Source organism: Schistocerca piceifrons, chromosome 3, assembly GCF_021461385.2.
Source record: "Schistocerca piceifrons isolate TAMUIC-IGC-003096 chromosome 3, iqSchPice1.1, whole genome shotgun sequence".
NCBI classification, from domain to species: Eukaryota; Metazoa; Arthropoda; class Insecta; order Orthoptera; family Acrididae; genus Schistocerca; species Schistocerca piceifrons.
The window spans coordinates 901,043,895-901,064,996 of record NC_060140.1 but is presented as its reverse complement, the minus strand read 5'-3'; the positions used below and the strand labels follow the sequence as shown (position 1 = coordinate 901,064,996).

General features: G+C 39.8%; 1 protein-coding gene across 1 annotated transcript in view; it reads left to right on the top strand.

Annotated features, from left to right (window-relative positions):
- The first annotated feature begins 7,278 nt into the window (after window positions 1–7,278).
- Window positions 7,279–21,102, top strand: part of LOC124789409 — a 55,767-nt gene continuing 41,943 nt past the window's right edge. The window contains exon 1 of the mRNA XM_047256753.1: window positions 7,279–7,421. The gene's annotated coding sequence lies outside the window, so the exon portion shown is untranslated. The remainder of the gene's footprint in view (window positions 7,422–21,102) is intronic.

The window sequence follows — 21,102 nt, the reverse complement described above, 5'->3', positions numbered from 1 at the left end:
GATGTTAACAAATTTCTCTTCTTCAGAAACACTTTCCTTGCCATTTCCAGTCTACATTTTATATCCTCTCTACTTCGACCATCATCACTTATTTTACTCCCCAAATAGCAAAACTCTCTTACTACTTTAAGTGTCTCATTTCCTAATCTGATTCCCTCAGCATCACCTGACTTAATTCGACTACATTCAATTATCTTCTACGTCCTTTGCTGTCTGTGACAGAATTACAATCTCATCGGCGAACCTCAAAGTTTTTATTTCTTCTCCATGGATTTTAATTCCTACTCCGAATTTTTATTTTGTTTCCTTCACTGCTTGCTCAATATACAGATTGAATAACATCGGGGAGAGGCTACAACCCTGTCTCACACTCTTCTCAACCACTAGTTCCCTTTTGTACCCCTTGACTCTTATAGCTGCCATCTGGTTTCTGTAAAAATTGTAAATAGCCTTTCGATCCCTGTGTTTTACCCCTTCCACCTTCAGAATTTGAAAGAGAGTATTCCAGTCAACACTGTCAAAAGCTTTCTCTAATTCTACAAATGCTAGAAACGTAGGTTTGCCTTTCCTTAATCTAGCTTCTAAGATAAGTCATAGGGTCAGTATTGCCTCACGTGTTCCTATATTTCTATGGAAACCAAAGTGATCTTCCCCGAGGTCGGCTTCTACCAGTTTTTCCATTCGTCTGTAAAGAATTCGCGTAAGTATTTTGCATCCCTGACTTATTAAACTGATAATTCGGTAATTTTCACGTCTGTCAGCACCTGATTTCTTTGGGATTGGAATTATTATATTCTTCTTGAAGTCTGAGGGTATTTCGCCTGTTTCTTACTTCTTGCTCACCAGATAGTAGAGTTTTGTCAGGACTGGCTCTCCTAAGGCCGTCAGTGGTTCTAATGGAATATTGTCTACTCCTTAGGCCTTGTTTCGACTCAGGTCTTTCAGTGCTCTGTCAAACTCTTCACGCAGTATAGTATCTCCCATTTCATCTTCATCTACATCCTCTTCCATGTCCATAATATTGTCCTCAAGTACATCGCCCTTGTATAGACCCTCTATATATTCCTTCCACATTTCTGCTTTCCCCTCTTTGCTTAGAACTGAGATTCCATCTGAGCTCTTGATATTCATACAAGTGGCTCTCTTTTCTTCAAAGGTCTGTTTAATTTTCCTGTAGGCAGTATCTATCTTACCCCTAGTGAGATAAGCCTCTACATCCTTACATTTGTCTGTGCGAGTGATCGAATGATATAACGTTTTATCACATTACAGAAACGAATTTGAAGACACAGACATCAATATTTATTTACATTTGTCTTGAATGGTTAGGGGAAGTTCGGGTTAACTGGACATGTATTTTTTTTCTCATCCTGCAGTAGGTTGTCTTCCATGTCCACTGCTGAAGCACTGGAACCGAGTGAAGATATCGCTGGGACATATGCTCTCATGGTGCCGATTTCTTGGAGAATTCTATGGGAGTTTGTAATCGTGACAGCACTTACCAAAACGATTAAGACCAGCTCTCATTGTAACTATGACGTTAGTCTGTTGTACAGATACATAAGAAAAAGCCCCAACACGCTACGACAAAAGTTAAAAGCCAATGATAATAAACACTAGCGCGACCGCTGTAAGCGTCGGGAAAGATGTATTTTGCTACGCCGGAAGGAGAATGACAAATGGTAGAAATTTCATTCAATTTTTTTTTTGGTCAAATATTTACAGACTCTGTCTTTAGTGCTCGTAGGGAGAAGACGTATTCTTGTGAGAAGTTTGTAATAAACATTGTATTATCTGAATAATAATTTTTTACGAAAATATGAAATGTGAGGATTCTTATAAGTGCAAATCACGAAAGTTTTCATTTTCTTTCGCCCATTATGCTAACGTCATATCACTGTAGCTCGCTGCACCTGAAGAGGAAGTCCGATAAAAATCAGCATTGCAATCACGGTCAAAAATGAGAAGTACTTATGGCGGAAGAAGAAATATATATATAACTAATTTACAGAAATCTCAACGGCGTAGAGAACGCAAACATCGACGTAAGTTCACACTATTACTGACTTACAGTTTACAAGAGTTATAAATTAAGACCGAAAGATAAACCATTCGATTCAACTCATTCACTTCAAAATTTATAAAAATCAAATTTGGTACGATTGTAATTAATTTGTATTATTTTTATATATATTTGCACACTGTTCCAGAGAGACGTTTTTATCAAATTTTGTCGGCCAAAGGCGCTTTCTACCTCTGCATTGGACCATGGTATAACCAAAAGTATAACAGCCAGATCTGAGAGTTCTCGGAAAGGATTTAAGCTGTTGGCATCTCTACTCCACAGTATTGTTGAAATGTATCCACTGGACAGCAGTGAGCTTGGACCACTGAAAACCAATATTTGTTACTGTACTGTCCGAGAAGCCCATTTTTTTAGCCAGCGATATATTTAGTTCTTTTATCACTCTGAAGCATTCTCTTGGAGCAATTAAGGACACTTTTGGCAACACTTTTACATTTTGGAGCACGTGGCATTGCAGCTCAGAAGCAAGAGAAACAAGAAAATGTTCACATCTTTTCCTTATGGCATTCTCAACATCAGATGAAATTTTGTTCGAAGCAGTCATATCCTGCAGTAAAATTTCGACTTCATCACCTAAGTATAGTCTTGCCGACTTATATTTGGGGACATCTGCTGTTAAAAGATCGCGTCTATACCCTGGTACAACAATTCGCCTTACGAACCCACTGATTAGTAGAACAACATCGTTTAGGAGCCGTGATTGGTTTGCAGAATTTGTCTGAAATTCCTTATTTTCCAGGTTTCTGAAAAGAAAGATAAATTTTATTTACATCATCGCTGTACGTATTATGGAGGACTTGGGCAGTATAGCACTTCTCATGAAGCGCTGCTATCTCAAAGGGTGTTTTCAGTTCTAGCCACTGAGACAAAGCACGAGAAACAGCCTCTAAAATAGACATCCAGCGTGTATTGCACTTCTGAAGTATTTTCAATCGATTAGCTTCATCATGTATTGCACTGAATAACTTTCTATGAGGAATATGACGAGATGAAGACTTTGAAAACCAAGAATACCTCTCTGACAACAAAAATTCCACATTCTGGGGCAAAGTTTCAACTGCAGCAGAAGATAGTTCTAGCTGCACGGAATGGCATACACAAGGAATTAAGAGAAGATGAGGAACTTCTCTTTTCAAATTGCGATACACACCTTTATTGATGCCTACCATATCTGCTGCATTGTCGGTACACAAACCGCGCATTAAATGAATGTCCAAGCCATACTCATTAGTCAAAGATTTCAAATCACTGCGTTGCCTTCCCCTAACTCTAACATGGAAACAATGCGACCTTGGGCCTGAGAAAAGTGTATCACAAACGCAGCTAACAATTTATTGGCGCTGTCTGTAGATTCATCCAGAAGTACACTGAAATATCTATCACTTATGTCCTTTTTCAGACTGGTCTTCAAATGTGGGTAAAAAATGTTTTTAATCATACCACTACACTTGCTTCTATGCAAACACATCTGAGACACATGGTCACCACCTATAAAACACCTTTTTGAAAGGCTGCAGACGTGATCACAGATCTTATTGCAGAATAGTTACCACAAATAAAAGTAATGCAGCTTCTGCAACAGAAATTTCACTGGCCTGCCTACCTACATGTGCATCTAGTTTCAACTGCCCCTGTGAACAAAAGGGTGCCGCAGCTTTTACATGCTTTTTGTTTCTTGAATTATTCAATAAATCTGATAAATGCGAATTTAAACTGCAATGACAAACTTGACATCCCACACTAGAAGGATTGACGGGGATCTCAAGTAGCTAGTCTTTCAATTGTTTGTTGCTGAGCCACTCTTTTCTAGCCTTTTGGGTGTATATTTTGTCCTTTTGCGTCGACATTTTGATGAGACAAGTAATAAAAAAAGTAAAGAAAATCACTGATTACAATGTGATTAACTGCATCATAGACATTAGCAACTCAACACTATGCACTGTACCGACTTTGGTCCACAATAACTTGTAACTGCAATGCTAAAAGCAAATAACTAAGACGGGAAAGGATTACTCTGTTGTGTTGAGGCAGGGGAAACGCTATATCAGTATCTGGTACTTAAGAGATAGCTGGAATCAGTTTTGGATTTGTCACACTAAATATAATTTCAAATCGTATATTGGAAAGACTGAATTAAATGGAAAAATACTGTAGCAGACATCAACCCACAAATACGTTAAAAAATCCGTTGGGTGCAAAATTTCATCCACTGACAGTGTGTAAAATCCATCAAATTTAGCGAAAATTCCGCAAACTTGGCAACCCCGCTTGCTCAGAGTCTCATCATTGAACCCTCTGGAGCACTGGACGCTCGACTATCGATAGTACCTAATGCGACATGTGTGAGGCAAAGATATATTGTTCCCCTGGGTAAGAGGCGGTTGACCCCTTATGTATCGGAGGAATCAGCGTACCAGACATAATCAACATCTTCAGAGTTTCTGCTGCTCTGTTCCAATGTCTGGCACTTGACTCAACGCTGTACTATGTTAAATTCACGTTTTTTTGAAACTGTTTTGATCTTCTGTCTTTCGCTGCTGCACCTGTCTGTTGTTTAACTGGTGTACTGTTATTAACAATCTGTTAAGGGCAGCTGATTTTTTTGTTTCTTTGTACCTGTTTCTGTGTCCCTTGCGCTAGTCTCAGAATATGGCCAGAATTGTGCAAGATATTTAACTTCTTTTTGCTGATATTATCTGACGTGCAATATTCTCTGCATTGTCATCTGCAGGTTTTCTAGCACCTTCTGCCTGTGAATCGTCGGCTGTTTGTCGCTAACTTGGTAGTTGTGTGTCCATTGCATTTGATAGCAAAAAAAAAAAAAAAATCTAGTAAATATGTTTGAATTGAAATGCTCAATACCACTGACACTAAAGTCTTTCAAGATGTTGAAGACAGTAAAAGCCAAAGGATATGCTACCCCTATGAGGCCGCAGTGACTCATATGGTAATTTTGGGGGCTCTTGCTGGTGTTCCTGAGAAGTTACTCATTATATTCATTTAACAGCAAATTTCTGTTGTTAATTGAACCAGTCCACCTAACCGCAGTTTTTATTGGTCCACTTCACTTAATCAAAAATCTTCCAAATAGTGAGGATATGACTCTATGCACAGCTTGTATGTCATGGAGTATCATAAAGCAATAACCATTGAATTTGACTTAAAGAAACAAAATTTGTACTATTGGTTATTAAAATTTTAGGAGAATTACTTAGATGCGAGAAAAAATTACTTTTACCTCTGGATTTCAAATTTTTATGCAAATCTGCAAAATTAGCTAACATACACTGATAAGCCAAAACATTATGACCACTGCGCACCGCATCATTGGGCTGCATCTGGTGGCGTCGTGGGCAGGAGACGCGGTGGCAAATGTATGTAAATGGAACAGACACAGAAGGAGGATCACTCTAGCGAAGATATGGGTTGCAAATGGGAAATGCATTGAGATAAGCGACTTTGACAAAGGCTACATTATTATTACTCAGAGCCTGTGACAAGTATCTCAAAAACTGCGAAGCTGGTCGAATTTTCATCTGCTGGTCGCATGCTACTGTTATGAGTACCTATGGAAACAGATAGAAGGACAATGAAACTGCCACTAGGCCTTAAATGGTCCGACGTCTATAACTCTTCGCAGAACGTGGGGTTCAGGGGCTTGTCTGCTCTGTAAAGTAGGATAGATAGTGATCTGTGGCGTCTCTGCCGAAAGAGCACAATGCTGGTGCACACAAAAGTGTTCTGGAGCACACTGTTCATCGTTCATTGTTGAACACAGAGTTCCGCAGCAGACCGGCCCTACATGTTTACATTTTGACTCAACGACATCGTCATTTACGATTGCAATTGGCAAGGGACCACCGGTATTCGACTGTCGATCAATGGACATTGTTGGCTTTTTGGATGAATCACATTTGTCTTCACTATGTCAGTGGTCGTCTCTAGAAAACCTGTCACTGAGGTGAATGGGGACTCGAAACTTACAGCTCGCCACGGACGCCTGCTGGTAGGAACAATATTACGTTATGAGAGACATTCTCCTAGGCTTGTATGGGACCTGTGGTAGTAACCGAAGACACGCTGACAGCTGCAAACCACCTACATCCCTTCTTGCTTGATGTCTTCCCCGACGCCAAAGTTTTCTTTCAGCAGTATAATTGTCCATGTCTCGGAGCCAGAACTATGCTACAGTGGTTTGAGGAGCATTATAGTAAACTCACGTTGATGTCTGGGTGACCAAATTCACCGGATGTAAATGCTATGGAACCCATTTGGATCGGTAATGGTTGTCATCACCACGTAGCGAATCAGTGCTCTTTATTTGCGCGAATTACATGACCTATACGTAGACATCTAATGCCACATATTCCAAAAATCTACCAAAGAAATGTCGAATCCCTGATACGCAGAACCAGTAATGCGTTTCGTTCCAAAGAAGCACAAACAAGCTAATAAGGAGGGTGTTCATAATGTTTTGGCTTGTCAGTGTACAGCTGCCATATAAGTTCAGATAACACCGCTAACTAACAACTTTATGATACAAAAAATTATTTTCCCTCTTGAATCGTTAATTAATGTGATGGGCCGATTAACCTCGAGGTTCAGTTAACCACAACCTCTCCTATATGCCTGTCACATTATAATTTAATTTCACTTTTGTATCAGAACGTAAAACCAGTAAATCTTGAAAGTGTACCTTATGTAGAAACAAAGCAGCTGTTTAATAGGTGAATATCATCTAAAATCAAATAAATAAATATATATTTCCTAAGTGGTGAATTCTTCCGTCTGATATTTTCAATAATTATGCCGCTTTACCTATAAGTAAAACAGAGTCAACTTTTTAAAGTATTAGATTCGACGCCAGTCGATAATCATACAATGGATATTTCAATTCTGCGCGAAATATTTGGATGAATCTTGTACGAAGTTCTGCGGTGACCCACAGCCACCTCAGAAACAGAGGGGGCCGTGGTTGACATTCCGCTGTATTCGTGGCTATCTTTGGCTTTTATTCATTTGTTTAATTGTGCCTTGTCGTGACATTGTGTTTGTAAACAGGATGAATGAGGATGCGCTAGACGGAACAGTGCAAAAAGTCAATTTTTTATGTTTGTATTCCTGATACGCCGCAATATGCGTAGAATCGTTTGATTTTTTTAATATTATATGAACCGGTAATAATGACCAAGACAGCAATGGACTAGTAACGTGAATCGCAGCAAAATCAAAAACGTTTTATTTAGCGGACCCGCGTTCTTGTGTGAACTGTATTTAATTTACAGGTTTGGAAACCGACGAACGCCGCCAGTAAGCCGTCGTAAGTGTGATAAGCGTAAGTTGGTACGATAATCAACTGTCAGTATTGAAAATTTAAATCTTCCTTTTATTCATGTTATTCGTCGTATTTGGTATCAAAGTTTCCATATAAAAATCTATTGGCATGGTTTATGTAAGTAATGAGAACACTCACACAGAAATTTAATCTATTCATTATTTTAAGAGAACTCGCGTTCCTACCTTGTAATACCTAACATAAGTGTCATGCCATCCCAGCCTTTGATTGACCTTAATGCTTCGTATTCTTGAGGGGAATGTATTGTTTTTACAGCTGAGCGGATTATTAATTACAAGCATTCGATGACGCTTGTGATACACAGTTTTTAGGAAAGTATTAGAATAGAAGGAATAGGGGGAGGGGGGAACAAATATAGGGGCGGGATAACTGACTATATAGCCATTTGAGACACTTTCAGGTCAAATAAAAGAAACAATGTAAGATTTGTAGTACCAGTGTGTATGCATCCATGAGTGCATAGAGATGAAAGTTGCAGTACCAATACATTTATAATGGTGATGTTAGAAGTACAAATACACAGACCTCAGCAGTTTGGTCTCGTAAGAACTTAACACAGATTTCCAAAGCAAGGGGCCGTCACACCATTTTCTGTATGTTAAATTAGTACACTAGTTTGTGGGATATTAATGTAGTTTCAGCTGACGTGCCTTCACACCACTTAGTTGTTTATGTGTAAGTCCAATACAGTTCGCACATTTCATGTCTCCTGTGTTTTCTTTTATTCATGTCAATAGCTTAGCTGTCATATTGAGCTCACTTTGATATTTGTTCTAGTCATAATATTTGAGATAGCCTAGCTACATACACTGTGTCATGACATAAATTTATTATATTTTCCATAATATATGAACACTTTGATTCTGTCATATATTGCTGTGGGAAGGACTGCAGCACTCAGTTAGTATTTATGTTATCAAATTTATTTCATCATTATTTATCTATTTTGGATGTTTCCATATTCATCTACTGTAAGTGTGCACTTGGGTTGTTCACTAGGCCCAAACAGTTAGTTTTTGTATTTGTTAGCAATGCTCCCATTTTCTTACTTATTGTGTCATAGTTACCAACAAAATATGAGCACAGTGTATGGACACTTGATCTGTGAACAGTATGAAGAGACTCTAAATTGGTAATAGAGAATGAAATAAATTTTCAAGATGAACAGTTATTGATTGATGAATACTCTTCTACAGTACTACAGTAAATCATGTAAATTGGCTAGCTATATCTTGTTTATCACTTTCATGACTTATCTTAAATGTAGTATAAGACTTTATTTGAATGTTTTGTTTCTTGTGTAGTGGATTTGTTTACATGTCAGAAAAAAAGAAGAAAGGTAGCTACTGCGCGCGCGTGTGTGTGTATGTGTGTGTTTGCGATGAGTGTGAATGTGAGAACGTAAGTAAAAATATTTTCTATACTTTGCACTATACACTGAAATCTGTGTAAGGATGGTAGCATGCCGTGAGTAAATTTATCTTCTTGTTTATTGTCCTATATTGTGTTAATGTTGTTGTATACAATGTTATTTTGAATTACCCATGTCAGAGAGGTTGTTCCCTTCATGTTTTCCCAGAACACTTGAAACAGTCATTGCATGTTATTGAGAAAAGGTGAAGATTTTTCATTCATTTGTTTATAAATATGCTAGATACATGAAAACTTAGATTGGCACCTACTGTAGTGCATAATCGATGCTCTGTATAACTGTGTGTTACCATTTTGAGAAATAGGTGTACATGTTACATTGCTAGATGGAATATTTGTACACAAAGTTTATATGACCTCTGACTTATCTGTCCTTTTTTTAAATTTAGAAGACTTTCTTTCATGCTGGTAAAACAAACAGTTAATGGTACAATGGGAGGTGTTTATGAGTATTAGTTACCGTGTATTAATTGTCAAGAGTGGTGTGTGAGGTGTGTTATCCAAGAAACAATCATACTTGTACAAATGTAATATTGTGAAAACATGGCAAAATAGAATGTGTGGTGGAAGAAGCATACACACTATATATAGCTTTTGGTAGATGCATATGAAGCCACTAATCCTTAATACCAAATGCAGAGCTCTCCTCTTATTATGTTGTCAGTATTTTGATTATTAGGCCTAAAAGAATTATTTTATTTCATTTTTTTCCTTTCAGTCACGTATTACGCTTTAAAGTGAAATTTAATCTTTGTAGATATTTTTATCCAGAATTAGAAAATTAATTTGTTAAATTAGTGCTGTTTTTGATTTTATTTTGATTAATATTCATACTTGAGTAATTTTGTATACAACTTTTACAAACTGATTAAAGTTTTTGTAGTTATTTGATGCATTTTACTACTAATGAGCTTGTTTGTTTAGTCATACTTGAAAATTGTAGAAGGTAACATGAAAATTTTATAAAAGCACTGACTTCCAAAAATTGCAGCTGAAATTTAGTCAGAAGAGTAGTTCAGAACAAATATGTTTTACAAATGGTCAGATGCAAACAATAAGGAACTGCTTTTGGTGGCACAGATTAGTTTTAGCTTCTTTTTTTGTTTGGGTATTTCATAGTTTGATGGTATTTTTCATTATTTTCGAAGCACCCGACAGTTCTATTGCTAGATGTATGACTTAATGAGTTGTTGATGTGTGTTACTAGTATCAAAAATTGTTTTTATTCTGTCCTTCAGATTTGCTGATGTATTATTTTGCAGTTTTCTGCCAAGTCAGTTTTTTCACTTTCATATCGTCTCTTTATCTTTAACAATGCATGAGAGATCTGTTTCTGTAAAATGTTGGAAGGTTGGTTTTGATCTGTGAAGGCTTCCGTCAGACACTTGGTATATTTGCAGAGGGACTGCTCATCACTACTGACATGGTGACCATGGGTGGCTATGGTGGCTATGCTATACGGAAGGCAACTCTTGGCGTGGAATGGGTGGCAGCTGTTGAAGTGGAAATATTGATGGTGGCATGTAGGTTTGATTTGGATGAAAGGTCTGATGTCGCCATCCTTGAGGTGGAGGTAAACATTAAGGAAGGTGGATTGCTGAGTTGAGAAGAACAAGGTGAAGTGAATGGGGGAGAAATTGTTGAGGTTATGGAGGACTATGGATAGGGTGTCCTCAACCTCGGTCCAAATCATGAAGACATCACCAGTGAATCTGAACCGGTCATGGCTTTGGGATTCTGGGTGGTTAGGAGTGATTCATATAGATGGCCCAGGAATAGGTTGGCATACGATGGTACCATGCGGGTGCCCATTGCTGTACCACTGATTTGTTTGTAGGCGATGTCTTTAAATGATAAAAAATTGTGGGTGAGGATATAGTTGGTATGTTGACCATGAAGGTGGTTGTAGGTTTGGAATTAGTCAGGCATTGGGAAAAGTAATATTCCATAGAGGCCAGGCCACAGACATTTTGGATGTTAGTGTAGTGTAGAGGGAGGTGCATTAACAGTGATGAGCGGGGTGCTGTGGGTAAAGGAACAGGAACTGGGGAGAGTTGGTGGAAAATATGGTTGACTTTTTTTGTACAGGCAGGTAGGTTACATGTGATAGGCTGAAGGTCTTGGTTCACAAGAGCAGATATTCTCAAAGTGGGAGCACAGTTACTGGTCACAATGAGGCATCCTGTGAGGTTGGAGAGAGAGAGAGAGAGAGAGAGAGAGAGAGAGAGAGAGAGAGAGAGAGAGAGAGAGACTCACAGGATAGGCCAGCTGATTTGAGGAACGACTGGAGATCCTGTTGGAGTTGTGGAATGTGGTCCTTGTGGCAGGGTTTGTAGGTGGACGAATCTGACAATGGGTGGAGTCCCTCTGTCAGGTAGCCTCTGCAGTTCAAATACAGTGTGGAGTCTTTGTTGCTGAACAGGATTATAAGGTTGGGATCAGTTTTTAGGTGGCGGATTTCAGCCCTTTCTGCAGATGTAATGTGATTTTCTGTGTTGAGGGATTTGGGAAATGATGGTAAGGCAAGATTCGAGGTTAAGTAATGCTGAAAAGCTAATGGGTTGATTTAAGGGCAGTGCGGGGTGGATCACAGTTGGCTGGAGGAGTGAATTGAGCCAGACGGGGTTTGATATTAGTTTTGGATTGAGTCTAATTGAGAGGGTTGGTGGTGAAAAGGGGGAGAAGAGAAGCTGTGAAACAAGTCCAGCATGGCTGAATTTGGGAGTGGGCAAAAGGTAAGGCCTTTGTATAGGACTGATACTTCTGTGCATATAAGGCCTTTGGAGGAAAGATCCCAGACTGGGTTTTGAGTTTGTTTAGGTTCTGGATTCTATGAGGTACTGAGAGTGAGTTTCTGAGGGTGTAGTAAATTAAGTAGGTATGCGAGGCGGGGTTTGTCGGCTGTGAGGGATGCAGGAGAGGTTGAAGGCTCTCGTAAAAGTGGTGTAGTCTGTGGTGGGAGTAGGAATGAACAATGTGGACAGTTTTTTGAGGTGACATTGTGGATGCTGCTCCAGTTACTTTAAGGAATTTAATGTGAGAAATTGAATGCAGAAATTTGGGTTGCAGTGTAGGAGAGTTTTACGGGTGGAAGTGCTGCAAGAGGTATGGGTCTGTTTTACATGGGTTTGCTGGACTTGGTTGGTGAGGGCTATGCACTTAATGAATTTGATCAGGTAGAGGTCAGGAGAAGGAGGGTTTGCAGCCAGAGGTGGGTAATTTGCTGGTCACACAATTGTTGGGGATTCCATGAGCTAGACAACAACACAGGAACATTATGTAGGACTTGATTACGGCTAGGAATAGGGAAACCTTTCTGTTTTGGTATAGTTGGAAGGAACAGGGAACCATAGTGGAGGTAAAAACATGTAAAACACACGGGAAAACCTCACAAAAAGGATGGAATGAGTGAAATACATGGAAAAAATGGAACCTGGGGGATAGGCTCAATTATGAAGGGCGGAAAAAAACAAAAATCAAAGTGAAAACACAATGAGACCGAAGTGAAAAATAATTTAAAAGACAGTAATGGTGGAATGCAGGTTGGAGTGTAGATGGATAAGGTGAGGTTATTATATGTGTGCTGTAATAAGAGGGTGAGAGAGGGGGGCTGGGCAGGGGGTTGGTAAAAACAGGGTTCAACAAGTTCTTGTGGCACAGGAAGGTGTGGAAAATAACATGGAAAAAATAAGTGAGAGTGAGGGAAGAAGTGTGATCAGTTTAAAGTTTTGGGAATAATTATATTGGTGGGAAGAATGTGGGACACGAAATGTCACACCAACAATCCATGCAGTCGTGTAGCCATGTATTGTATGTGGACGAGAGCATTGATGCATTGTGGCTCATAAGACAGCATGTGTGCAGTTTGCAAGGCAACAGTTAAAAACACACAAGATAAAGAAAAGGATGGACACTGAGTAAAGTTATATGATGGAGAAAACTAACAAACGCAAACAGTGCTCGGATGTGGGATGGAAGAAAAGCAATTAGGAAAAATCAATCAATGGGAAGTCCAGGATGGAATAACAACAATATTATGTAAATGTTAGATAACTGCTCACCATATAGAGAAGACATTGGGTCGCAGACTGGCATGTTGAAAGGCTACTGTAAATTAAAGCTTGCAGCCAAATGCCTTATTCCAGAATGGTAAATGCGCACACATAACCGCTGGCTCTGGCCACTATGGCTGAACTGCTGACAGCAGCTGCAAGTGATGGGAGCAACAATCTAGTGTGGGTGAGGGGGGTGGGGGGTGCAGCAGGGGGGTAGGGATTTTAGGGTAGGGGTGGGAGAAGGTGTAGAGTTGCCTGTGTGGGTGTGTAGGAATGTGGTGAGGACAGGGTAGAGCTCTTAGGTGCAGTTGGAAAGATTGTGAGGAGGGTGTGGGGGAGAGCAGAAAAGAGAAGGGGGAAAAGACTACTGGGTGCTCGTGACTCAGTACCGCCCAGGACTGGAACAACTGAATGGCTCATAGCTCATATTCCTGAGTTAGACCTAGATGCGAGACCTGTCCCATATGTCTCCCTACCACCACCTTCTCTAGTCCAGTCACAGGTATCTCCTATCCCATCAAAGGCAAGACATCCTGTGGAAGCAACCATGTGATTTCCTAACTAAGCTGCAACCACTGTGCTGCATTCTGCGTGTGCATGACAAACATAAGGTTGTCTGTCTGCACGAATGTCCATTGACAATCTGTGGTCAAGAGACAGCTGGACCACTCTGTTGCTGAACATACTGTCCAACACACTGTGCTTCACTTCAGTGACAGTTTCACAGCCTGTGCCATCTGGATCCTTCCTATCCCCACCAGCTTTTCTAAATTGTGTTGTCCACCTACTCTCTTCCCTGCTCCCACTTCTTCACTAAATGTCCTTCAGTTCTGCCAATGCACCCGCTAGTGTTTTCCTCTTTCTCCACTTCTCTGCTCCCCCCCCCCCCCCCCCTCCCTTTTCCCCGTGCCTGCTCTTAGCAGCCCTATCCTGCCCCCACACAATCCCTGCATGCTCGCACAAGCAGCACTATGTCTTCCCTCACCCATACTCTCCTATCCCTCCCACTCCCTGTCCTATGCCTTGTCCTTATACCCACCACCTTCACCAGATTGCTGCTCCTGTCAGTTGCAGCTACTGTCCACAGTCTAGCCACAGTGGCCATATGTGTGCAAGTTTTGTGAATGTGTGTGAACGCTGAAATTCATAGCAGTCTTTTCTTTGTGCCTGTCTACATGATGAGTAGCAATCTACCCTTTTTATAATATTGTGGTTAGACCTTAATGCATGATTCTTAATTGGATCAATTCTAAAAGTAACTATTTTAGTTCTCCAACCTTGAGGCTGTTTGCAAACAAAGTTGCTGTCTATTGGAAGGTGACAGTATCGAACAACTGTTGAAAAATGCTTTTAAGACCTGCTGAGGTATGGTGCAAGGACTGCTAATGGACCATGAATGTAAATAAATGTAACATATTGGATGTAAATAGGTAGTGGGATCCACTACTTTTTGATTACACTATTGACAATAAAACAGTGGAAACAATAAGAACCTATTAGTAACTGTCCTAAGCAACCTAAAGTGGAATGACTGCATGAAAGCTGTACGAGAAGCAAGTACTAGACTGAGATTCAGTTGGAGTTCTTAAGGAAATGTAATTCAACCATGAAAGAAGTCTTACAAAATACTCGTTTGAAAATTTCATAAGTGTTGTTCATCAGTCGGTGACCCTTACCACATAGAATTAATGCAAGAGATTAAGAAAGCCAAACAGAAAGTTATGTTTTTTTCTCCAGGGTAATTTAGTAAGCATTATGGGGATGCTAATCAAACTCATTTTGCAGACACTAAAGGTGAAGTGTTGTTCATGATGGAGAAGTTTACTGTTAAAATCTGAGACTGTACATTCCAAGAAGAGTCAGGTAACATATTACTTTGTCCGCCATATGTCTCATTAAATGATCACGGCAATCAAATCACACAAATTGGAGCTCGTTTGGAGGCTTTATCTGTAGTCATTCTTCCCACACATCATACATGAATGGGACAGGAAATGGGGAAAATGATAGTCTTGCCATTAGTACCCTTCCAATGAGGAAGCTTGTGGAGTAAGATGTAGGCACAAAAATACTGTGTATGATTGACAACTAACATCTTCCATAGGGATGGTCACAGATTTTGCAATTTTCTCAGTTACTATCCAGAATGTTTAGCCTTACTCTTGGTAATCTATGCAAATAATGAAAATCAGTTTCAGTTGATAGAAGTGCATTTCAGAAAGAGTTGTGTTAAAATGTAACTTGCCTCTACAAGAGTATTTTTCTTTGCTATTTTTCTTTGCCCCCATGAACCATGGACCTTGCCGTTGGTGGGGAGGCTTGCGCGCCTCAGCGATACAGATATCCGTACCGTAGGTGCAACCACAACGGAGGGGTATCTGTTGAGAGGCCAGACAAACGTGTGGTTCCTGAAGAGGGGCAGCAGCCTTTTCAATAGTTGCAAGGGCAACAGTCTGGATGATTGACTGATCTGGCCTTGTAACAATAACCAAAACGGCCTTGCTGTGCTGGTACTGCGAATGGCTGAAAGCAAGGGGAAACTACAGCCGTAATTTTTCCCGAGGGCATGCAGCTTTACTGTATGATTAAATGATGATGGCGTCCTCATGGGTAAAATATTCCGGAGGTAAAATAGTCCCCCATTCGGATCTGCGGGCGGGGACTACTCAAGAGGATGTCGTTATCAGGAGAAAGAAAACTGGCGTTCTACGGATCGGAGCGTGGAATGTCAGATCCCTTAATCGGGCAGGTAGATTAGAACATTTAAAAAGGGAAATGGATAGGTTGAAGTTAGATATAGTGGTAATTAGTGAAGTTCGGTGGCAGGAGGAACAAGACTTCTGGTCAGGTGACTACAGGGTTATAAACACAAAATCAAATAGGGGTAATGCAGGAGTAGGTTTAATAATGAATAGGAAAATAGGAATGCGGGTAAGCTACTACAAACAGCATAGGAAATGCATTATTGTGGCCAAGATAGATACGAAGCCCACACCTACTACAGTAGTACAAGTTTATATGCCAACTAGCTCTGCAGATGATGAAGAAATTGAAGAAATGTATGATGAAATAAAAGAAATTATTCAGATTGTGAAGGGAGATGAAAATTTAATAGTCATGGGTGACTGGAATTCGAGTGTAGGAAAAGGGAGAGAAGGAAACGTAGTAGGTGAATATGGATTGGGGCTAAGAAATGAAAGAGGAAGCCGCCTGGTAGAATTTTGCACAGAGCGCAACATAATCATAGCTAACACTTGGTTTAAGAATCATGAAAGAAGGTTGTATACATGGAAGAACCCTGGAGATACTAAAAGGTATCAGATAGATTATATAATGGTAAGACAGAGATTTAGGAACCAGGTTTTAAATTGTAAGACATTTCCAGGGGAAGATGTGGACTCTGACCACAATCTATTGGTTATGAACTGTAGATTAAAACTGAAGAAACTGCAAAAAGGTGGGAATTTAAGGAGATGGGACCTGGATAAACTGAAAGAACCAGAGGTTGTACAGGGTTTCAGGGAGAGCATAAGGGAACAATTGACAGGAATGGGGGAAAGAAATACAGTAGAAGAAGAATGGGTAGCTTTGAGGGATGAAGTAGCGAAGGCAGCAGAGGATCAAGTAGGTAAAAAGACGAGGGCACATAGAAATCCTTGGGTAACAGAAGAAATATTGAATTTAATTGATGAAAGGAGAAAATATGAAAATGCAGTAAATGAAGCAGGCAAAAAGGAATACAAACGTCTCAAAAATGAGATCGACAGGAAGTGCAAAATGGCTAAGCAGGGATGGCTAGAGGCCAAATGTAAGAATGTAGAGGCCTATCTCACTAGTGGTAAGATAGATACTGCCTACAGGAAAATTAAAGAGACCTTTGGAGATAAGAGAACGACTTGTATGAATATCAAGAGCTCAGATGGAAACCCAGTTCTAAGCAAAGAAGGGAAAGCAGAAAGGTGGAAGGAGTATATAGAGGGTCTATACAAGGGCGATGTACTTGAGGACAATATTATGGAAATGGAAGAGGATGTAGATGAAGATGAAATGGGAGATATGATACTGCGTGAAGAGTTTGACAGAGCACTGAAAAACCTGAGTCGAAACAAGGCCCCCGGAGTAGACAACATTCCATTGGAACTACTGATGGCCTTGGGAGAGCCAGTCCTGACATAACTATACCATCTGGTGAGCAAGATGTATGAAACAGCCGAAATACCCTCAGACTTCAAGAAGAATATAATAATTCCAATCCCAAAGAAAGCAGGTGTTGACAGATGTGAAAATTACCGAACTATCAGTTTAATAAGTCACAGCTGCAAAATACTAACACGAATTCTTTACAGACGAATGGAAAAACTAGTAGAAGCCAACCTCGGGGAAGATCAGTTTGGATTCTGTAGAAACACTGGAACACGTGAGGCAATACTGACCTTACGACTTATCTTAGAAGAAAGATTAAGGAAAGGCAAACCTACGTTTCTAGCATTTGTAGACTTAGAGAAAGCTTTTGACAATGTTGACTGGAATACTCTCTTTCAAATTCTAAAGGTTGCAGGGGTAAAATACAGGGAGCGAAAGGCTATTTACAATTTGTACAGAAACCAGATGGCAGTTATAAAAGAGTCGAGTGGCATGAAAGGGAAGCAGTGGTTGGGAAGGGACTAAGACAGGGTTTTAGCCTCTCCCCAATGTTGTTCAATCTGTATATTGAGCAAGCAGTAAAGGAAACAAAAGAAAAATTCAGAGTAGGTATTAAAATTCATGGAGAGGAAATAAAAACTTTGAGGTTCGCCGATGACATTGTAATTCTGTCAGAGACAGCAAAGGACTTGGAAGAGCAGTTGAATGGAATGGACAGTGTCTTGAAAGGAGGATATAAGATGAACATCAACAAAAGCAAAACAAGGATAATGGCATGTAGTCTAATTAAGTCGGGTGATGCTGAGGGAATTAGATTAGGAAGTGAGACACTTAAAGTAGTAAAGGAGTTTTGCTATTTGGGGAGCAAAATAACTGATGATGGTCGAAGTAGAGAGGATATAAAATGTAGACTGGCAATGCCAAGGAAAGCGTTTCTGAAGAAGAGAAATTTGTTAACATAGAGTATAGATTTAAGTGTCAGGAAGTCATTTCTGAAAGTATTTGTATGGAGTGTAGCCATGTATGGAAGTGAAACATGGACGATAAATAGTTTGGACAAGAAGAGAATAGAAACTTTCGAAATGTGCTGCTACAGAAGAATGCTGAAGATTAGATGGGTAGATCACATAACTAATGAGGAAGTATTGAATAGGATTGGGGAGAAGAGAAGTTTGTGGCACAACTTGACCAGAAGAAGGGATCGGTTGGTAGGACATGTTCTGAGGCATCAAGGGATCACCAATTTAGTATTGGAGGGCAGCGTGGAGGGTAAAAATCGTAGAGGGAGACCAAGAGATGAATACACTAAGCAGATTCAGAAGGATGTTGGTTGCAGTAGGTACTGGGAGATGAAAAAGCTTGCACAGGATAGAGTAGCATGGAGAGCTGCATCAAACCAGTCTCAGGACTGAAGACCACAACAACAACAACAACAACAACAACAACATCTATGTGGGACATGGTCTGTCTAGGACTGAGGCCAAAAGAATTTGTGGGAGTGTGGTTGTGTAGTAAGAATACACATTCACTTTATTCAGAGAACCTGGATCCATAAGACATATGTTGTGAATATTTATTGAAGTCAAGCAAATTGTGCTCCGCAATGTGTTTTGACTCTGGACAGTCAACTCTCCTTTAGCCCCTGTTCATTCGGGTGGGCACACAGTTGGCCATCATGTGCACACAATCGGCTCTACAGGTACGAGTGCTTTCACAGATGGCCATGCCTGTGACATTATTATCCGAAAGTTAAGTGAAAAATTCAGTATTGCTTATATACCTAATGTTCTTCCCACTGCCTCAACTATAAGGTGAAAGATTGTTTAATTTCTTCAGTTATTTGTAGTCAAGAAATGTGATAGTTTTGAAACTGTTTAACAGAACATATATTTATTAGTGTCCATTGTTGAATCCAATATTTTCCTTTTGTTAAAAGAAGAAAGACAACTTGTGATTGTATGAGGGCAGTTTAAAAAGTAACAGGAAAGTGTCAGTATTGAATGCAATTAACACATAAAGCATTTGAAGCTGCTGGGATGTGAAGATACATGCTTTGACAAAGTTCTGGTATATGCTGGTAGATGATATGACAAACTGAATAGGAAAAGTAGCTGTAACAAAATGGCCATATACCTAGCCCACCGTAGAAGAACAGCGAGCAGTAATATGGTTTTTTTGGTAGGAGGGTGTAAAATCTTAGCAGATCCATAGAAGGATGTTGGAAAGGTATGGAAGTAGTTGCATTAGTGACAGAAGTGTGTGTGAATGGGTAGATACCTTTAAAAGTGGACATTCATCTGTCACAGATGAGCAACAATTTGGTCATCCCAGCACGGCCATTATTGACAAAAATGTAGGACGTTCCACGTTCTGACACCATTAGTTGTGAGGACTGGTGTATTTCTGTAGAAGCTTCAGCCAGGCAAATGAGTGTCAGTGTCACATCCACTCATTCCATTATTAGTGAGGTTCTTAAGTACAGTTTTTTGTGAATGCGATAGGTGGCTAGCATGCTCATTGGTGAACACAAGATGATGTGTGTTCAGGCTGCCACCTCATTTGTGGCACTATATAATGTTGAAGGGCATGACTTCCTGACATGTATCATTAGAGGAGATTAAACATGAGTGCATCACTGTGAACTGGAAAGCAAACGACAGTCTTGGTGACCACATCTTCTCCAGCCAAGAAGAAATTCAAGTCTCAGCCCTCTGTCAGAAGGGTCCTTTTCACCCTCTTCTGGGATATGATTTGGCTGATTTTCTAGCACTCTCATCAAAGGGGTGAAAAGTGCACAGTGCCCAGTACAGTGCCATGTTGGAGAATTAGAGAAAGCCATTATGGAGCCATCACAGAGGACATCTGTACAGACACGTTCTTATCGTTCATGACAATGTGCGTCCGCTCACCGCCGCTGCAACTCTTGCCATTATTCGGAGATTGATATTTCATGTCATACTGCATCGCCGTCAGCCCTGATCTTGCTCCTTCAGATTACCACACATTTGGATGCCTGAAGGCCACCATCAAAGGACAGTGATTTGAAAGTGATGATGAGGTTAAAGAAGTGGTGAACTCTTGGTTGCGGGCACAACCAAAAACTTTTTATTTGAACTGAATAGAAAAGTTGGTGCAACGGTATGAGAAGTGTGTTGAAAAGGAGGGTAATTATGTTGAAAAATGACATCTTGTTTGTACCTGTAAGTGAAATATGTGCTTTGCAGGAAATAGTTTGCTGTTATTTTTTGAATCACCCTTGTAATACTAAGAGCAAACATAACCTCTAAAAATCTTCAAAGGTTTATCATTAGCGTGGAAAGGGGATGGGGATGTGTGTGTGTGTGTGTGTGTGTGTGTGTGTGTGTGTGTGTGTGTGTGTGTTCAACATCCTATCAGAGCATATTTAGAGTCTCTTATTTCATATATAGAGGTTAAGAGTGAATTAAAGAATGTTCAGTTATGAAACAATTATTTCATAAATTTACAGTAAAGTCACAGTCCTCAAAACATTTCATGTAACAAGGATAAATTTAAGTAAAACAGCACCTATGTCACTGAAAAGCATCTTCACATGGACTCGCAAATTTAAAGATGGTAGAGTATTGTATCAGCAATTGAAAATTGCAATACTATAATATTTCTTAAAATTTAGCAGGTCTGTTCTGTCGTACTTCAATAAAATGCACGCAGTTGACTTCCATTCACATCTCAGAGCCCTCTCATGATGTGATCCATGAGATATGCCACATACAACGTAAAAAAGAGGGTCGCTGTATTTGGTCAACATCTTAGCAGCAGCAGCTGCTGCTGCTACTACTACTACTACTACTACTACTACTATTACTAGAAGTTCTGAGAGACTATAGATTCAAGAATTTAAAGCATAATAAAGAAGCAGTGTTCATTGTAAAGAGGCCTAATGCATGTTTCTACAAGCATGTGTGACTGCTGTTGTATGATAAATATCCAGTTGACCAACGTTAATTTTACGGGGAATGAAAACGTGGAACAATGTTCACTCAGACTTGTGT